This window comes from Dermacentor andersoni, chromosome 10 (assembly GCF_023375885.2).
Source record: "Dermacentor andersoni chromosome 10, qqDerAnde1_hic_scaffold, whole genome shotgun sequence".
Classification (NCBI taxonomy): domain Eukaryota; kingdom Metazoa; phylum Arthropoda; class Arachnida; order Ixodida; family Ixodidae; genus Dermacentor; species Dermacentor andersoni.
In genome coordinates this window covers 113859749-113880227 of record NC_092823.1, presented here as the reverse complement: position 1 = coordinate 113880227, position 20479 = coordinate 113859749, and the positions used below count along the sequence as shown (strand labels likewise).

Genomic DNA, 20479 nt, shown 5'->3' with positions numbered 1-20479 from the left:
ATGCACTGAAAGAGCGATCGAGAAGCAGCGCTAAAAACCCGGTCTCTGAAACAGCAAACCGGTAGCAACTGTTTTTATAACGGAAACGTCGGTGAAACAGAAAACACGCCGATACCGAAGGCGGGTGGCTACGCCAACCCGAAGTTCCCGAATCAACTCGCTGCGACGTCACGTATGTGACGGCGTATATTCGCGTCCACTTAATATGTTTAACCGGTAGAGCAGGACTGCACTGCACTCTAAAAGACTCGAACGCTTGGCGTTGCAAGTTACATTGTCTTAAAAGATTGCCAAAACTATGAGAAAAATGCTTACATTTGTGATGTTACAGTAACGGTGCCGACGCGAAGCTAAAACCAAAGCAAAACGATGTTTACGTTTATTTTGGTGGAGAAATAGTAAACCTGTCAAATGAACGAAAGTATGGCAACATACTTTTGAGCGAGTACCAGTCCAAACTGATTTACCCCCGTATTGTAAACGGTCCTGAGCTCAACACTCCACCTGGACTTAATGGATGGATGGATGGACGCTATGAGCGTCTCCATTGAGAAAGGGACTGTGGGTCGTGCCACCACGCTCTTGTTCTTATTTCGCTTAATGTGCTACATATCTTTAAAAAACTCACATACACAGATAATTTCCAGCATCAGTCTTTCTTGAGCACTCTTGGGAACTTTGTTTTTGTACGCCTCCGTTATTTGCGGTCTCCGTACTTTTCTGCCACTAAGCCTTTAATCACCCTTTACCAATCCCTATTGCGAATACTCAAGGGCTTCAAGGAGGCCAGCGCAGCCTAAACCGACCGCTGTGCAGATATCTTCTCATTTTAATAAAATACGTTCCATCGTTTCCCTAGCTTTACTGCAGCAAGCACGTGCTTCTTACTTGGCGTGCACTTCCCTTTATAAGAACGCGTTCCGAGACAGTAGAAATATACCACCACGCCACCACTCGGTAGAAATGGTAATTGCGCTTGACGGTCCATGGCGTCCGAGATCACCCCCGCGCGCGGAGGTAATCTCGGAGGCCATGGACGATCATTCACGGCAACTAAGAAGTGTGGCATCTTCAGCAGTCGAGCGGCGCCGTTCTATGCTCAGCTCGTAGTTATATGCATAGCAGGAGCTTCGGAGTCGAATGATCGTTTGAGAATACGGGGGTTAGTGTCCCTTTAAAGTCAGTGGCAAATATTTACACTCGAAGCATTCACGCTGAGTTATACTTAAGCCTATCTCGCCTTCCCAAAATAAGCATAGAGCCCGTCATTTACAATGTTCCGATCTAACCTTTCTCTCGTGCTTTCACGCAAGAACGAAGCAAATACAATTCGTCAATCGCGCAGCTTTTTCCAAATAAGCCAGCACCGAACGTCAGCAGTAAGCCTCGCCCAATAATAATTGCGTCTGTTGGTCTGGCGCGCAAATATATACATGGTTACGTTGTTGTTAGGCGGGCTATATTCCGCCGAGACTGCAGCTGTCGCCAGCTGTTTTCGTTCGCAACCGCAAACTAAAGTATAAAGAGGGAGAAAAACAATGGCGAGGGCGAGGGAAGGAAAAGTATAAACCGACCACGGGCGCAGGGATAGGAAAAACAAAAGCAGTGCGCGCGCACGTACTCGCAAGCAGCTGCATGGCATGCAGGAAGTGACGCGATGAATCACGAAGAGAAGCCGCGTTGCTAGGTAACGAAGACATCCCCCCCCCCCCCCGACTGTTTTTTTTTTTTTGCCTTAACTATTCCACTACAGCACCTTAACTGTCATTAGGTCCATTGCAGAACGAAGGCCTCCGTCCCAGCAATCTCCAATTACCGCAGTCTGGAGCCAGGTGACACCCGCGATATGCCTGCAAATTCCCTGTAATTTCATCACACCCAACAGTTCTCTGCCGTCCTCGCTTTTCTTCTGGCGCCCACTCTGAAACTCTAAATGGACAACCAGCTCCCGTTTTTTTCTTCGTAATGTCGACTAGAATGTCGGCTGCCCCCACTTTGCTCTAGTCTACACCACTGTCTTCCCATCTCCTAACGGCACCGCTTCCCACTTTGTCGTTCCATCGCTCCTTTCGCGCCTCCTCAACCTCTCGAGCCTCTTTGTTAACATGCAATGCGACGATTGTACAGATCTCTTTTTCAACGACAGCGGTGTAGGATGTCGGTCGTGACCCCCTAATGCATGCCGTACGCGCTCCGTTACATTTTTATTCTTCCGTGTAGATTTCCTTCTAAACTCAGTGTACTAGAGATTGCAGTGAATCGCGAATCATCGAACAAGAATATTTTTTTTTTTTTTTTTGCATAGCGTCACCGTTCTCTGTCGTTAACAAATGTCACCGACTGAGCATGCGCGGGGTTTACTGCACATGCGCTGCTTGCGCAATTGGGGGAGGGGGGGGGGGGCGGTAGAGGTAACGACAAAAAGCGCAACGCGACGCACAAATATACTCTATTATCCTAACAGGTGGAACGAGTAGTCTAAATTTCGAAACGGCACACATGTGAGCGAGTTGGGGTGAACTTAAGTTCGATTTAGGCAGCGCGACAGGACGGGGGCAAGGAACGAGGTAACGATAGACAGGACACGCGCGACGCTGCGCGTTATAATTCAAACATTAGTGCAGACAAGCCCTGGCCCCCGCTCCCATTCCATCTCTCGCAAAATACCAGTTTCGCGACACACAGTCCGGCAGAACGCCCGAACCGCACAACGGAAGAGGTAAACCGCGGGTTATACACATTAGAGTCACACTTATGCATCGGCCGCGAGAGCAGCGTTGAGTCCTTTGTTTGCCAGTCTACGTCACGTCGCTCGCTAGCGCATACCAGCTACGCGCGGAAAGGGCGCGCGCCGCTGGCAAACGTTCGCGAAACATGCCGCTTCCCGGTCGCTTTCGGTAATTTTTCAAGCCCGTCTTGCGAAACTTTATTCACGCGCCAGGAAATACTTTCTATTTACAGAATAAATTTTAGAAAGCGCTTTCAACGAAGGCCATTAGCGCCACATGTCGGCCTCGAACGGGCTAACACGAAAAAAGATTTAAAAAGAAAGGAGCGTCGAAGCGCAGCAACATTTTCAAGCGAATCTTCGCGGACTCAGCTGACCGAGGCTGCACGATGCTTCGCTGAATAGCTCGAACGCCCGATAACACTCGTATAACGAATCTGCTTATTGCAGCCCCGTCTGTACTACACCCGAACATATGTGTAGGCGGCCGGCTCTGTACGGAATTACGCAGTGAAACGGTACCTGAACATCCACAGTATAACAAATGTACGCTTTAAAACGCACGATTTCTTTATTAAAACGAAACTGCATACGCCTTCTTTCGTTGTGTTTGTGTGCGTAGGCTCGGCCAGCTTCTTGCCGAGTTAAGTGTGCTGATGTCCGAAAGTGTAATCATCGGTCACGTGACGGGGAGTGGAGGGACCGCAACTTACTGATTTGCAGCGCAGGTGCCGAACTCCTCGCTTCGCTGGAAAACCCGTTGTAGAAAATGAACTGTAGCATGGCATTTAATTAACCGCTTCACATCGATGTCAATACGTGCGTCGGATCTGCATAATCTACTTCATCGAGGCGACGAACTCGTGCGTAAACAGATAAAAGAGAGGCCATCGCCAGTAAGGAATCGAGAAAGCCGAGGAGAGCCGGAAGGCCCCGCGCGCACGTGATCAAACAACAGGCAGTCGTCTAGGTCGGAGGAGAAAAGGGGTGCGAGGGACTTCCACGTACAGCCCCCTTGTCTGCGCGTGTGTACACAAACCCGACTCGCGCGCCGCTCCGTATCGAGGCAAAGCGCGCACAGCACAGCGGATGCCGCGACGAGGCCTTTTGTTATCGGTCACGAGCCACTTCCGGCCAAGTCGCCGGCAATATCCGGCGCGCCCTTCCCCTCTACCCTCAGCTGTTCCCCGTCTCCCCCTGTTGTCAAGCTCCTTCGGCGCAGTGCCTGCCAACGACCGACGCGGCGACCCAGGAAGGCCGGCCGACAGCCGTGTTGCTTCGCGCCCACCCCAGACGAGGAACGCGAAGGTGACGCATAAAGCCGCGGTTGCGATCCCACCAAGGCGTCACCGCCTCCCCCCCTCCCCCACCCCGTCTTGTCCCTCTCATCTCATTACGGGAAGGTCCGTGCACTCGGCCTCTAACAGCGATGCTGATGTCTACTGGACTGCGGGTTTCCGCAGAACTGCTTTACCAAGCAGATCATAAATGGCTTTGAGCCATATCACTACCGCTATCAATCAATCAATCAATCAATCAATCAATCAATCAATCAATCAATCAATCAATCAATCAATCAATCAATCAATCAATCAATCAATCAATCAATCAATCAATCGTACTCTCACGTGAATGGAGACGACACTATCACCCAATGTTCACGTCTGTTTGATTCACTCTACAGGTCGTAACTGCATTGTTTTACGTAATATACAACAGCATCGATCAGTCAATAAGTAAATCAACCCGTACTTCCACCTGAAAAAAAATTGAACAGTGACCGAGTGTTCGTATGTACTGGGCCGGTACAACACGTAAAACTATTCCAAACAGTTTTTATTCCAAATCGGCCATTGGCCCTGCTAGATAGGTCAAAATGGCACGGGATCTGCCCATATAGGCGTGGCGAACGCCCATATGGGCTGGACCCGAACCATTCTGACATATCACGCAGAAGGCTAATGGCGGATTTGGAATAAAAATAGATAGCAATAGTTTTACGTTATACCGACTTATAGGACGTAAATGTCATTTTGACAGGCACCACAGAGTCAATGCATAAATAAATTCAGTTACACCTCGTTATAACGAAGTTGAAGGGAAAGCCATGTAGAATTACTTCGTTATATCAATTGCTTCGGTACATACCTTATTGCAGGCACTGCACTATTAATTTCTATGGTGATATAAAGGGGAATGTCGCTTATTTCGTTATATCCATTATTTTTCTGATTATCCCGCTTCATTATAACGAGGTTTGACTATCGATAGTCACACTAGTTAAATGTGGGACGTCGTACAGGGAGATGGAAGGTATGCGTTTTCCTTACGACGCTAAAAACAGAAGCCTCAAATGTTTGTGGTTTACTTCCTAGTCTGTCTTGTGATGTTTTATCCTTGCGCGCATTCATTGTGCGCTGGCTGGCTACATCTGTACTTTCGCGTAAAATGCCGCATACATTGACAATTTCACTGGATTATATCTTGCATATTTCAGACCAAAAAACCTGGTTTCTTTCCACAGCAATGCCACGAAATCCTTTTACAGATTCCATTTTTGTATTAACTTCCCGCTGCAGAGGAATTGTGAGCGGTCGTTTAACTACGAATTCGTGCAGACAGCTGAAACCAGTCCTAATGCTGGATGAGAAGCGCTGCATCACGTACCTGTATATCCTGTGTTCCGAGCAGGGAAACTGGAAAGAAAAAGAACAATCGTTAGCACTTCAGTGGCAAACTTCGCTCAAAATGTAAACATCAGCCTATATCTCACGCGTACATTGGGTACAAAATGTAGCTAGCAGTGCGCATCGAGGCCCTGCTCAAAGGAGAAAGACTGACACATGCTAAGCTGTTTGGCTACACGTACGAGTCGCCATAGGGAATGGGATACTAAGCAGATGGCGCTCAATACTTCAACACCTTGTAGGGAATCTATCTATCTATCTATCTATCTATCTATCTATCTATCTATCTATCTATCTATCTATCTATCTATCTATCTATCTATCTATCTATCTATCTATCTATCTATCTATCTATCTATCTATCTATCTATCTATCTATCTATCTATCTATCTATCTATCTATCTATCTATCTATCTATCTATCTATCTATCTATCTATCTATCTATCTATCTATCTATCTATCTATCTATCTATCTATCTATCTATCTATCTATCTATCTATCTATCTATCTATCTATCTATCTATCTATCTATCTATCTATCTATCTATCTATCTATCTATCTATCTATCTATCTATCTATCTATCTATCTATCTATCTATCTATCTATCTATCTATCTATCTATCTATCTATCTATCTATCTATCTATCTATCTATCTATCTATCTATCTATCTATCTATCTATCTATCTATCTATCTATCTATCTATCTATCTATCTATCTATCTATCTATCTATCTATCTATCTATCTATCTATCTATCTATCTATCTATCTATCTATCTATCTATCTATCTATCTATCTATCTATCTATCTATCTATCTATCTATCTATCTATCTATCTATCTATCTATCTATCTATCTATCTATCTATCTATCTATCTATCTATCTATCTATCTATCTATCCATCCATCCATCCATCTATCTATCCATCCATCCATCCATCTATCTATCCATCTATCTAAACGTTTAATTACAGCTGGAGAAGGTAGCTATAGAGATAGGCTGACATGGCACTCCGGGTGTCAGCAAACTCGAGCAATGAAAAAAATACAGGTTATCCAATCGTTGCAGTAAAACATTTGAGTGAAAGAAATACCTACGAAAGGAAAAAAAACGAACGAACAGTACCGCTAACTGAACGAACAGTACTACTAACCTACATTTTTATAGAATAAAATATTCTGCGTGCTTACATCTGATACCGGAGAGACACAGAAGGGGAGAGTCGAGAAAGAGGGGGAGGCATGCACGGGAATGGTATGACGATTGAAGAACAACCGGTATACGACAAGCCGAAAAAAAAGAGAAAAAAAAAAGGAACATTAGAAAATAAAGGCGCCGTTAGCAACCAATACAATGAGCATAGCACGCGAGCCGGAGTGAGCAAGGCCGTTGTTTCACAAGAAGTTTGATTTCGGAGTAAGAACCATTAAGATGCAATGAGACAAAATACAGGCCTCAGCAAACAACAAAAACAAATCAAAACTAGAATATATATATAGAGAGAGGGCTGCTTCTGAGACGGTGATAAGAGCATAAAGTCGTCTGACCTCGAGAACAGTGCGTCGCGCAGCCTAGCGCGGAAAAAAAAAACGAACTTTAATCGGTGGATCTACTGAAGAAAAAAGTGGGGCGTTGTTCTTGCACGCCCGCGTCGGTCGGTGTAGCCGAGATCGCAACGGCCGCACGCTGCTCTAGCGCACGGACTCCATAACAGCATGGCTCGCGTGCTGGGGGTGCAACGTGGTCACGTGGTGTTTCATCTCGACGATTGGACAGGATTGGGTGCGAGAAGCGGTCGCACGGAAAGTCGACAGCGAAATTGCACTAGCGATATGTGCACTTACACGATTGCGCCGCTGCCGTTGAAGGAAAATTGCGTTTCGAAAAAGAAAAAAAAAAGGAGAAAAGATCACGTGGCATAGAGGGTCAATCATCAATTACTAGAGGGAATTGTGGCGCTGGTGTCTACGGGATCTGCAAGCAGGGCAGTTCAGCAACCATGGGAATCAATGAATCAGTTTACTTCCAGCTCAAATAGGACCCGGAAGTACAGAGCTTGAGAAGGCTTCCTATCCCTTGTACAGGAATCATGGGTAGTACATGGATTTGCCAAATCTTCGTCCTGGCTTTAAATGGCTTCACCATTTGCAAAAATGGTTAAACCATTTTTGCAAAAGTGATCATGTTTAAGTGCTGCGTTATAAATTATCAAGTAACCGTTATTAAAATCGTTAGACGGCAGGATTCAAACACAGGACTTCTAGCGCAGAAGCCTGATGTCGAAAAAATTCCGCCACGGACGCTCATTCCGCTGCAATTAGCAGCGATTATGTGTGCTTGCAGAGTACGTGCCAAAACCACTTTGTGACTATGAGGCACGCCGTAGTGGAGGACTCCGGAAATTTCGCCCACCTGGAGTTATTAAACGCGCACCTAAATCTATGTACACGGGTGTTTTTACATTTCGCCTCGATAGAAATGCGGCCGCCGAGGCCGGGATTCGATCCCGCGACCTCATGCTCAGCAGCCCAACACCACAGCCACTGAGCAACCACGGCAGGTTGCAGAGTCTCATTACCTTCTGCATTAAGAAGTAGCATATATTGTTTTGAAATTTAGTCCAATTTAGGCCCAGATACAGCGCACTAAACGAAGCAACAAGAACGTCGAAAGCCCCATGCGCGAATATCAGACAAATCCGTATATCAGACGGCGGCCGAACGACACCAAAGTCAGAGTTCCATCTAGTAATTGTAAGAAGAGAGAGATATGCAAATGAGAGAAAGGCAGGGAGGTTAACCAGACTTAAAACCTCCGGTTTGCTACCCTGCACTAGGGGAAGGGAAAGGGGAAATAAAGACGGAAAGAAGAGCGTGACAAAAATAAAAGCGTGAGAAAAAAAATATGAAAAGGGATGAAATGGGGTCATTATAGTCTTTCTAATAGGCCACTGTCACGTAGAAAAGTCAACAAAGCCTTTACCGACTTTTGCTGCGACGACAGTTCACGTCGGCATTCCAAAACTGACTGTTCTGAAAGTGGCCTGTCGTCAAGGCGTGCCAACGTGGTCGCTAGTGACAGCCGGTGCGCGCTGTACTGAGGACAGTGGCAGAGCACGTGTTCGATGTAATTGTAAGAAACTATGCAATAAGGTAACCAGATAAATTTCCCAGAATATGCGAGTACCACTTTCAAAGCAAGCGCTTATAAAACCGGCGCTGCAGGACCGACAGCAGGCCAAAGCCAAAGGAATGCATCATCGAGACCGTTTTGAAAATATTGCTGCATAGAGATACGGAGATTAAATATACCGCGTTGAAATATTGCTTTGCCGAGTGGCTCGCCAGTAATAAGGCAATATATAAAGAGAGATTTAGCGCGTGCTTAAATTTATTAAGTTTACGAAATGCGAGAAAAGGGGAGGCGCTGACACGCGCAGCAACACCGGAGGCGCCACCATGCGGCGTTCATGCCAACTAGGGCGCAAAGAACTATATTCGCGACAACCAAGTTGCCCTTATGGGTTTTTGCGAGGGCGCTAGCAGCAACAATCATTAGCGTGTAGTTTTTCTTTTGCAAGAGCAACGACGAACCAGCGGCTCTAACGCACTGGTGCCGTAGAACTCAAAACGACGCTACGACGGCCGCTGCTGGAATGAATCTTCTTTTTTTTATTTCTGCGGAATGAGTAATTAGCAAACGATCGCACCGCCAGTCTCCTGGAGGGTCCGAAATTCGGCGCCACGGCTCTTTCCGTTAGGAATAAGAGTCTACACTATAAAGCTCGCCAGGTACCGCATCAAACTAGGAGCATCTGCGATTTATTCTGTACGAAACAGTGCGACTAGCGCTTGTAAATAAGGTACAATGACACCCGCGTGAGAAATGTTACCTTAAATGACAAAGTAGTGTAGCCCGAAAGGTAATTAACAATTGAGAATTTTATCGACACAAAACTGTCGATAGTCAGTTCTGCGGCATAGATCCAGCTTTCTGCAGTGAAATATTCAAACAGCGTCAGTAATACATGCATGTAGCAGTAAAATTTCTCCGATTGGCCTTTGTTTCCGAGAATCGAACAGCAAATATTCTTTTTTCTCCATCGTTTCAATCATGAAATTGACAGGCACGTCATTTGGGCTAATAAAAAAAAACTTGCCCAAGCGCAACGGACAACTCGGCTTGACCTTAAGACCAGCCGAACTTTGGTAAAGCATGAACTTGCATTAGATATGACGTATTAGTCAAGGGTTCAACGAAAATGGGTCTGGTCAGGTAACATAGCGAAGAGGCAATAGGTATCGCAGACCAAGTGAAACTTGAGGGAACGAAAGAGGTAAAGACCTTGCTACACTCGCATACACACTGACAATGGTCACCCATTAACACTGTGGGAAATAGCCGTACGGCTTTCTTGACAGCAGTGTATGACAAAGGTACCAAACTCTACGGTCCCTGGTCGCACACTCATTGTTGCAAAGTGTTTTCCTCGTCACACAACTTGCAAAGGGCCGCAAATGTATCTACTTTCATTTTTGACTTGGTCAGTGGACCGTCACATCATCATTACTTGAACATTATACGAACTTTCTCAATTTTATTCTCGTTTTGTTTTCTTCCATTGTCCACAATGTATGCTAATGTATGGGTCGCGCGCATCTGAACCGAGACTGCCCAGCCACGCACACAAGCCAAGAAATTATGCGGACTGGACTATCATCGTGACTGATTGCATGGTTTCGCCGGAAGTAAACATTCTATACATCTATGCACTATCCATAAATTGTCAGAACACACTGGCGACGGCTCAGCAATACCGACAAAGAAACGTACACACACACACACACACACACACACACACACACACAGCAGAGGTATCGTACTATTTGGCGGCACAATTTCCAACGTCGCACGCAAACGCTTCTCGTCGAGAGCGTAGCCCGCGAATGGTGAACGGTCCGATAAGAAACCAGCGTCGGCCTCGGTCGGTTACAAGCTCCCCCCCCCCCTTTCCTCCTCCAAGGACGGCGGAGGCGCTGATGCAGGCCAGCCGATTGCCGACGCGCTTATAAGCACGCGCCGCCAACAAGTGCCGCGCACTTCCACTTTATACCCTACGGCCAATCGTTCGCAAAAGCCACAGAAAGGCCCGGGGCTAAGCGGAATCCCTGGTGCGGAGCGCGAAGATATTCCCGCAGTAAAGATACGTGCCGTGCTCATACGCTCGCGCGGGAAGCGATGCGTGATCGCGGTGGGGGCCGCTAGAGGTCGCTGCGTGGAGGGACGTTTCGGCAACGGCCACAGACGAACACTGTATGTTGAAGGTCGTAACAAACCATCTTCTGGTTTGCTACAAGCTTTTGCACCGTTACGGGATTTCTTTCCGTGGTTGATTTATAGTAACTGACTCTGCGATTGGTCTTGATTTAGTGCACAAAGAACAGCGGCCTGCAGCACTCTAGACAAACTCGAGAACCGGCCCCTTCAGGGGAAGCAGAATCCTTCGAAACTGTGGTTGCAAGCCCTCTTTGTTTAAAAGCCCTCTTTGTCCAAGCCCAGCCCTCTTTGTTTAAAAGCACAGGTGCTTTTTAGCTAGGCTTGCACACACTGTTCACAACAATGACTACACCACCATTAGGTGGACAAACTGCCTCGCAGGAATGCTAGCTTTACAAATTTGATCCACTGCGCGCAGCAGCACGAGTGCGCAGAGTTGCGAGTCAGGCGTGATATCGGTCGGTGAACGTCAAATATCAGCGTTCTGAAAATAACGTATATGGGTGGCTAAACGACATCTGTACACATTAAGCCTAGCAATACTAAAGATAGCTCCGTAGGCCCAGCTATCACATAGGTTTGATCCAGCGTTAACGCCATTTTGAGCAGATCCTGTGGCATCCATGTCCATGGCCCATAGGCAACAGAATATTACGCCGGAAGGATGGAACCTTCATGGAAATATCATGAGAGCACAATAGCTGAGTCATGTTTCTTTCTTCGGAAACACGACGCCAGACTCTTGTTGCCGGCTGGCTGACACGAGGCCCTGCCGTGTTCTGCACTGCACAGAATTAGTGAAACGGAGCGCACAGTTTGCATTTATTTATTTACCCTCAGGACCTTTGGTGCTTTACAGTAGGGGGGGGGGGGGGGGGGTTGCATGGTTGTACAAGAACAGAATCTAAAGTTGCGGATGAAATCAAGAAAAGCGAAGAAAAACAAAACACACACATACAGAAAGTACACAGTGCAGGGCTTTAAAAAAACGTTCGAAGTACAAAGATAACCTAACGTGTTGGAGCTACAAATGCAGAAAAATTTTCACCGCGCCTTTGAAGTTATTGACTTGCCGGAACGTCCACCTATCCGGAACCTGCCACGCATCCGAGCATCCTCGTAGCCAAATATCCGTACAAGGCATCACTCAACCATGTAGCTAAAACGTTTGCGTATACCGAAGACCAACCGCGCAACGAAAAACAAACAAACCGCAGCAAAACGGAGTGACTGAAGCTCTTCAATGCCGCTTCATCGAAGGAACCGATCGCTTCTGTCTAAGTCGTGAGGCCACAGTCCTTGGATGTTCTCCACAGCGCCGTTGCGTGTGCCCGCGCGGTGGAGGGGTCCGCTATACTGCATACGACGAGAAGCCATTATTACACGCCGGTGCGTGACCAGCGGAAGCTGAGCCCGCGGCCGTTTTCGTTTCAAGCTCCACGTTCGTCCTTCGCACCCGAAGGTGCCGTCGTCCACAGTCAAACATACAGCAGCACCCCCCCCCCCCCCCTTAAACAGGGGGCGCGAACAATTAAAAGCGACCGTTCGGGATCGGAGAACAGTGCTAAGTATGGACAGAAGCTCGGTTCTACAAGGCCTTTTTTGTTTGTTTTTGAAGAGCCCGCATCAACCTCGCTTTGGTCATACTGTGATCGCGGCCTCACAAGTATAGCCTTGACCGATTGACGGGTTCAACATCACCTGGTGATTCTACTGGCGACGAGTGCCATGCCACCAGCAAGGTCACAACGCCTGTCTGTTCTACAAAGGAAAATATACACAAAAAATCACAGTATATACCAGATATAATAAAAAGTGGAAAAGAGGAGAGACGTGGGATGTAAAAAAAAAAGAAATGAAAAGAAAGAAAGTATGGGCAGACACAGAACAATGTTGCTAATTACATTCTAAAAGGCACAATGGGAGAAATAGCAAATGAGTTTGGACCGATGTAGTCCTACGAGCAGTTTTCTTTTATTGCGCATACTAGACTGACTATCAGAAAAAAAAAAACGAAATTTCAATTTTTTTTACAATTTCGGACCTGTATGCCAGGATCACTATATGTCAGTGCAACGTCGCAGATTACGATGAATATTGTCGTATATTGAACCGTTGTGGCGCAGAAAGTGTTCTCGAAACTTTCTGAAGTTCAGTATTCGGCTCCTTCAGAATACGATGAAGCCGCACATTTACCACTAAACAATGAAAATGGGCCCCAGCACAAATCGTCATAATCCATGACGTCATGGGCGGGGTGGCGCGGGTAGTTCACGACGACGTCCCCACCAGTTTGTCTAATTTTCGCGTCTTTTCTGACTAACCAAGCCATCTCTCGCAGTACAAGCGGCATTCTCAGTATTGCAGAAAGCTAAGTTACTAAAACAGATCCAATTTTTTCTTCTATTTGCTTTCACTTGAACGTTGTTAGGCTTAAAAACGCAGGTCGGGAGTATATATTTATAGACTTAAGGTGAGTAAGAACGAGCTAGCACCTATTGGGCTCCCAGGGCGCAACTCTTTCCGCTTGGCTGCTCGCGGAAATGAGGCATTTGTTCTTCGACCGTCGGAGTCCGCTTCGTGGCTCGGTGATCGCTTTCGGCGAAACGAGCAATAATACGCCGTTGCTGCGGCGAGCGCGGCTTCCTGTGAGTTGGCGTACATTGTACGTGTCGATTACTATGATCTAGGAAACCAAGCTACGATACGAACTTATACGCTGAGTGATATACGCTCTTACTGCGGCGCTTGCAAAACGCCGGCAAGATGTCCGTGCGTGCAATAAGTGCGGTACTGTACGATAAGCGGGAAACAGCCCGTCCATTGCAAGGCGCTTGCTTCATGCCGGTTATTCATGCATAATATGAATGCGTATTGTATGAATTTGTCAATTTTGTGTCCTTAGTATAACTTTTTCTTATGCATTACTGTTTATTGGTCATCACAGGGCACGAGAACTTGAAGTGGCATGATCTTGGATTGTCATGATTGTGGATTGGAGAAAGACACAGACTAGAAGGAGACAGGACGGGCGCTCCTCCTGTCTGCTTCTAGTCTGTATCCGTGTTCTTTCGCGTTACAATCCAAGAACATGTTACCGTATCAACTAGCCTAACTTTCGATCATTTTGCAAGTTGAAGTGCTCTGGCAGAATGCAGTGTACCATCTGGACAAAGTTTGAACGTACTGACGTTACTGGTGCACTGCTTTACGTTATCGCCGTATATGGATTGTGTGTGCTGAAGCTTTGTACCCACTTAAAAGGTGTGCTAATGTTGCTTTTTTGCAATGCTTGTTTGAGTAGAACATTAGAGTTAGAAATATTTGATAACAGTTGTCTTAACGGTACGTCGGGACGATGACCTTTAAGCATGCACGCCTTTGGTCGTCGGCCTAAACTTGAATTTTCAATCAATCAATAAATCCATCGATCAATCAATCAATCAACATGAACTGAAGGCGAAGAACCCCCTAAAAACACAACGTCCACAGCAACAGAAGCCGACGGCACCACGCTGGGCGAACAATTCGTTGGTCATACTGTTGCTCTTGGTTACTTGTTGTTTAGTGGTGGTTATTTGCTGGTTATTGGTAACAAGTTAGCAGTCCAGCTTGGTCCCGTCGTCTTCTATCCCTACGTACGTTGCTCTTTAGCTTATTCTTCACCTTCAACCACGTGCCAACTGACCCATCTTCCGACCTTGTTAAATCAATACGAAAAACGAATCGGTCACATCGCGGTATAAAGGGGAGTGTTGCGCAAGCCCCACCAACCAGAGCTTTCTGTTCGTCCCCATAGAGCCCCCGCTGGTCTGCAGCCAGAACAGCGCCGGCAGCTACGTACGAAACTACCCTAGGCGTCAACCCGAAACCCCGTTGAGGCCAGCCAGCACGAACAGTGCATAGCACGGCGGCGGCAGCGGCGGCCGCGAATGTGGGCCGCGCAGGAGAGGCGAGTCCTATACCCAGCCCAACCAGCCTTGATCTCGTTTATGCGCTAAAAAAGAATCCGCACGCGCGCCTCGGTGTGTGCTCGCCGTCAGCACTAGATACACGAGCGGGGGAGGGAAACCACGCAGTTACAGGTGGCGATTCTCGCGCGGCCAAGGCAAGAATAAGGGCCTACATACCTACTGCACAGACGCAAATACATACAAGAGCTCTCTAGTTTTGATATACGTTTCTTTTTCAAGCTTTTCTTCTGCCCCTTGGTTATTCGATGTCCCCGCTACAGTGCACTATACCTAAGTGGTTCTATTTTGAATCTGCCAATGCATGCAAACTATGTGACAGTGTAGCTGCGCCATACTCATAGCCTACATTGTCGGCATCAAATTAAGGTTTGCGGGACACGAGATTAGTGAAAAAAGCCGAATTTCCGCGAAGCCTGCGGTACAAAACCCTCGAATGCAGAGCTGCAGCTCGCGGTAGCTCGCGTGAGCTGCGCAGCGATCTTTTATGTTAGAAGCGGGAAGCCTCAACGGAGCCGTTTTTAAATGAACGGCGTATAGTGGAGCGTGTTCCGGAGTAATATTGGTAATATTGACCACCAGGGGGGGTTCTTTAACATGGACCGATGTTTAAGTACACACGAGCGTCTATGCATTCCGTCCTTATATAGGAAATGCGGCCACCGCTGCCGGAAGTCGGACGCACGACCTCGCGCTCAACAGCTGATCGCGCCATGGGCTCCGCTGCGTGCGTCGAGTGACGCAACACCGCACGTGCACTCAATCAGGAGCCTTAACGCTGACACTTCCCGAACCAAGCATAGGCCGCGGACGCAACTAACGAAGGCTTAATCGATCATGGTCGCCATCCCATGTCCCTCTGTAACAATCCTTATTCCTTTACCCCCATTACGTCATCGCCGTCTTTACGACTGCCGAAGGTAACAAAGCGCCGCGCGCAGTGCTGCGTCAAGCAAAGCGGACGTCGAAAAGGCAGTGCGGCTGCGCAGGATGTACAGCGTTATTGTTGTTGACGTACGTGCAAGCGAAAAAAAATGGGCAAGTAAAAATAAAGCTGCGAGGAGAGAAAAGAAATATGCTGTCAGCAGAACACAAGAGAAAGGGCGCTCGCGTCAGGAAAGAAGACGGATGTCGATTGACTCACGGCCCGCATGACAGAGCACAATTCCCGGGCATGTCAAAGTACGAACTACTGAAAAAAATCGCACTCGGTGTCGACCACCGTTTCGCGCAACTGCTAACAAGATCCCTATAGACTACCCGTTTAGAAGAACAAAAGACCGTAGTCGGCGTGAGCATGAAGAATTGATATACCACAGGGAAGACACGAAAGATGAAGACTTGGTGACGCCAGTGACGCCACCGTGAAATTCTCGCACCAGCTCTTAGCCGACTTAGACTTCGAGATCTGACGGCGCCAGATCTTGGAGGTCATGCATTCAATGCGAGAAGCTTTAGGATTTCCCTGAAGTGCTCGCAAGACCGACTAACGGCGGCACCTTGCCACGGCTGAAATGAAGACGAGTCCTACCTGCACATGCTTGCACATTGTACACATCTGCATGACGAGAGCCACGCCTACGTTTCCCATGTCATAGCTGCTCGAATAGGGCCTGACTTGCGAAAACCGTGCAGCTTGGTAAACTGCCTCGCTGAAAAGTTGGTTTTACAAATGCTGAAAACGAAACAACTCGCTACACCATAACCACCCGAACGCGCTATGGATCCAGCTCCGGCCATCAACTGCCATGGAGCAACTCTAGCGCCATCACGCGCACGCCTCCCGCATAGCCTTGCAATACAGACTACACAACGGCAGTGCGTGCAACCACTGGCAAATGAGATCAAAGCACGGCGTTTTATACCTGCTCCCCCAACCTTCCACGCCAAGTATCATATCTCTTGCCAGGCTTGCTTGTCGCCCGCCACTAACACACATACGCGCTCACACTGTGCAGAACACCGTTGCAGCGGCGGCGAGACGCACGAGATCAAAGAGAACCACCAGCTATAAGCAATACATGTTTCCAGCAAACGGGCCAACAACACAGCGCCGACGCCGCGTCGCCGCATTCCAGCTACACCCGGTCAGCGAAGTCACCGTCAAGCGAGCCGCGCCGCAGTTCGTTATCTCAATCGCCGCCTCAGTGGGCGCCAGATATAGGGGGCTATCGTCCCCGCTGGTGTTATGTGGCGTAAACGCTCGAGCATGCGACCTTTATTTTTTAACGGTGTGGCGGACGAGGCATGCCCTCCTGTCGAGCACAACATACACGTACACGCAGGCGTCGACAGGGCAGGAACGACCGCTTGCGCAACACCTTAAGGTTTCCTACGGAAAAATTCGGGACAGACTCAGATTCCGCCATGTTGGTGTTTTGAACCAATGAGCAAAAACCGCAACGCGTCCCTAGTGACGAACCAGTCTTAGCTGACAAGAGGGCGAATTCAGCGACATGGCGGAATTCGACGCTGTCCCGATAAAGAAGACCAGACATGCTAATCTTATGGAATTCTGTAATGGGGGCATTTTCGGCCAATCAGAGAGGTCGCAGCAGCCCTCTGGGCCAATCATAGCTGACAAGATGGCGCATTCGACAACGTGGCGGAATTCGATGTCCATAGCAGCACCCCAGCATGGGAATGACGGGTGCGGAGTAACTCACAGCGACGAACGATGGCATGGATTAGCCATCATTTTTTGGCTTCGAAATACTTCGCGACTCTGCAAACTGACAGTTATTAAACAAAATACGATGCATCTATGAGTGCTTCGACACACAATGATTACGCACACGCGCTATTTTTCGTCTTCATCTCTTTTTCGTCCGTATATCTGTAGGCAAGCTACAACGCATGACGTCACGTAGGTGCCGCATTCCGCACGAGCAAATGCGCACGCAAGCACAAAAAAGGCAATTCTTACTGGCCTGAACTTTCTCTTGCTGTTCCATCAAAATTGGGCCTGTTCACTTTTCAGTTGTATACGTAGCCTTTCGTCCGAGTTCTAATTGGTAACCAAGTTAGGGGAGATGTACCACTTCGTATTGTTTCCACTGAACCTACGAACCATGGTCAATCCCCGCCCATGGGTACGTGTCATATTTAAAAGGCAACAACAATTTTCCCTGCAGAAACGATAAACGTTAGTGCTCAAAAGTTGTATCAACGTAGTCTTCTCTATTTGTATTACGTCTGCTTGCTTGCATAAACATGAACCGTAATTGTTTATGTAACGCTGCGGTGCCGGTTGCAATGCAGGAACAGGACAAAACAGAAGACAGACAGACACATACAAGTACTGACGAATGATAAAACACCTGGTGGATCTGATCTCTGTGTTCTGCTCCGCATTCCAGTTTTTTGACGTTCGTATCGACGCGCACTCTGGGATAGGTGCAGTGCATTGCCCTTTCTTTGCCGTTCCTACACACACTGCTACTCAGAGAGAAAGAGCGAGAGAGAGAGAGAAAGATCTTCAAGCTGCTTTCTCCGTCCAAACTTCAAGCGTCATCTTGCCACGTGCTTTTCCGGGTGATCTGTTTGCGATCTCGTCCGGCACAGCTGTTTGCGCACGGATAACAGTCTGCCTTTGTTCGGCTAAGTAAAGAAAAAAAACGTTAAGTGGGTACAAGCATAAGCATTTTATCGGCTCGCCCAAGCAGATAACTTGTACAGAAATACACCAGATAACATTGCACAGACGCCGCACGTATGTCCCTGCCCTTGCGAGGAAGACATGGACCTGCAGACCAGTGTGCACGCAGAACTGCTTCTGCGGACCGTCAAACACGTAGTACATAGCTGTTTGGACACTACGATAGCGCCGACACCACGCCGATCCGGAATTCCCTCGCGCTTTACGACCGCAGAAAAAGCGTGGCTTACGATCCTGGACGAGTGCCAGATCACAAACCCACGGCTTCGGTTACACGATCTACGTGGTCAGATACGCGGTAGCATCAAAGCTGCGAGACCGGTGCCTCGAGTGTACGTATATTCGTGCGCGCCTTTTACACAAAACGCAACGCCTAATTCGGCACTCACGAACGCGCTCAAGGCAAGCGCTACTCCACGTTATTCTTGTCCCGGGCAACATACATACACCCTCGTGTTATCCGTGCTCGGTGAGCACGTGATATGCGCGTTGAGCAAAGCAGGATGCTGTATAAGTGGCCCAAGAAACCGTCATCGATTTTTTTTTATTTGTTCTTATCGTCACGTGATACTAAATGATACGTTTAGGTATTCGCTGTTGTTGCGGTGCCAACGACGCAAACAGTTCTTGCGTGCTTAAACCAATCATGAAGATCAGAACCAAAGTATAGGTGAGAGCCAGAACCTGTGCTTCAAGAATGTTCCGTGGACATGTAGAGAATTAGTTTGTGCCAGAGGATGACGTCAGTTTCGTTAACCTTCTGTGGCAGGAACTTGCACAAATAATCATCAGATATGAACGCTTTCCGCACGAAAATATTGCGTATTCCTAGTGCCGAGACTATAATCATTGCTCTATTTCGACTTCTATAGAACTTCCCAGCCACCAAGATGAACAGCCGGCGTCTTACACAACCTCCCTGCTCATTTCTATGCGTAAAGAAAAATACCCTTCATTGCTTTCATTTTCCCCTTTCTATTTTTGTACACACGCAAAACATACAAAGTATGCAAAATGGTTGGACCCACAACCAAAGGCTATAAGTTGCGGTGACAATGGAACAGTTGCAGCCAGGCAAACACTGGCCCTCATTATATACAATACGGTCAGAACAAGGCTCTTTTACATATACGAGAAGTAAATAGCTTGCGCAACTAGTGAATACACATACCAGAATGCATACACATACATACGCACGCACATCATTCCGTCGTCGACATCAAAATCGCCTATCAGCAGCGTATTTTATGTGCACTGCCGGACCGAAAGGCCCTCTCCAGCGATTTCCAATTACCCTTGCCTTTTGTCAGCCCGACTCCATTATGTGCCCGCAAACTTATATTAATTCCCCATCTTAACACAACCTGATCTCCCACCGTCCTGAACTGCATTTATTTCCGTTGGGTAGAAATAATTGTACTCTTAATACACAACCGGAAAAGTTGCTCTATGCATTACACAAATTGCCGACATTCATTTTTTGCTTTACAATCCCAGTTATTGAATGTCGCCTGCGCCCGTATGATCTCTAAATGTATACAACGCCATCTTCCTGTCCGTTAAGTCACGCCCATATGTATCTTTTATTGCGATAGCAATTATATAGACACTCCAGGCGCGTTTCTGCCGTCGCCGTGACGTTCCGTATAAAGTCCAAGGGCGATAGCACCGTCGCCGCGCGCCCTGCACTGTATGTGTCAGTGAAAAAGTGCGAGGGGAGCCGACGATCGCGGCTTAATCTCGCCCGCGCGAGAGGGCAGAAAGCGTGGAGAGGAAGCGCGCCGTCTTCTGTCGCGCGCGAGGCACCCAACTTCGCGCGGCACCGGGGGGAGGGGAAGGGGGCGGCGGCGTTCTACTCCGGCTGCAACTACGCATGTGGCGGCTGCACGCGGTCGCACAGGCCGTATCTTGAGCGATATGCGTTGGTACCAGAGCCTAGATGCCTCGGCGGCTCTTAGCTTTGAGCGTGCTGTGTTATTGACGCTCAGTTTGCGTTGAAGCGATAGACAGCACGAAGGTCACTTCGCTCGCTGGTGCTGCTGCGTTTCCTCACCCCAGCGTTTTGACAGCGAGTGTCGGCGGTCATCCAGTGTGATGTGTTTATGCTTGCTGTGCGCGCTGACACCATGTTTACTTCGTATGGCCGTCTA

General features: G+C 47.8%; 1 protein-coding gene across 1 annotated transcript in view; it reads right to left on the bottom strand.

Moving 5' to 3' along the window:
* Positions 1-20479, bottom strand: part of LOC126544724 (uncharacterized) — a 115596-nt gene that overhangs the window by 53033 nt on the left and 42084 nt on the right. Inside the window, exon 2 of the mRNA XM_050192181.3 lies at positions 5396-5424. The gene's annotated coding sequence lies outside the window, so the exon portion shown is untranslated. The remainder of the gene's footprint in view (positions 1-5395; positions 5425-20479) is intronic.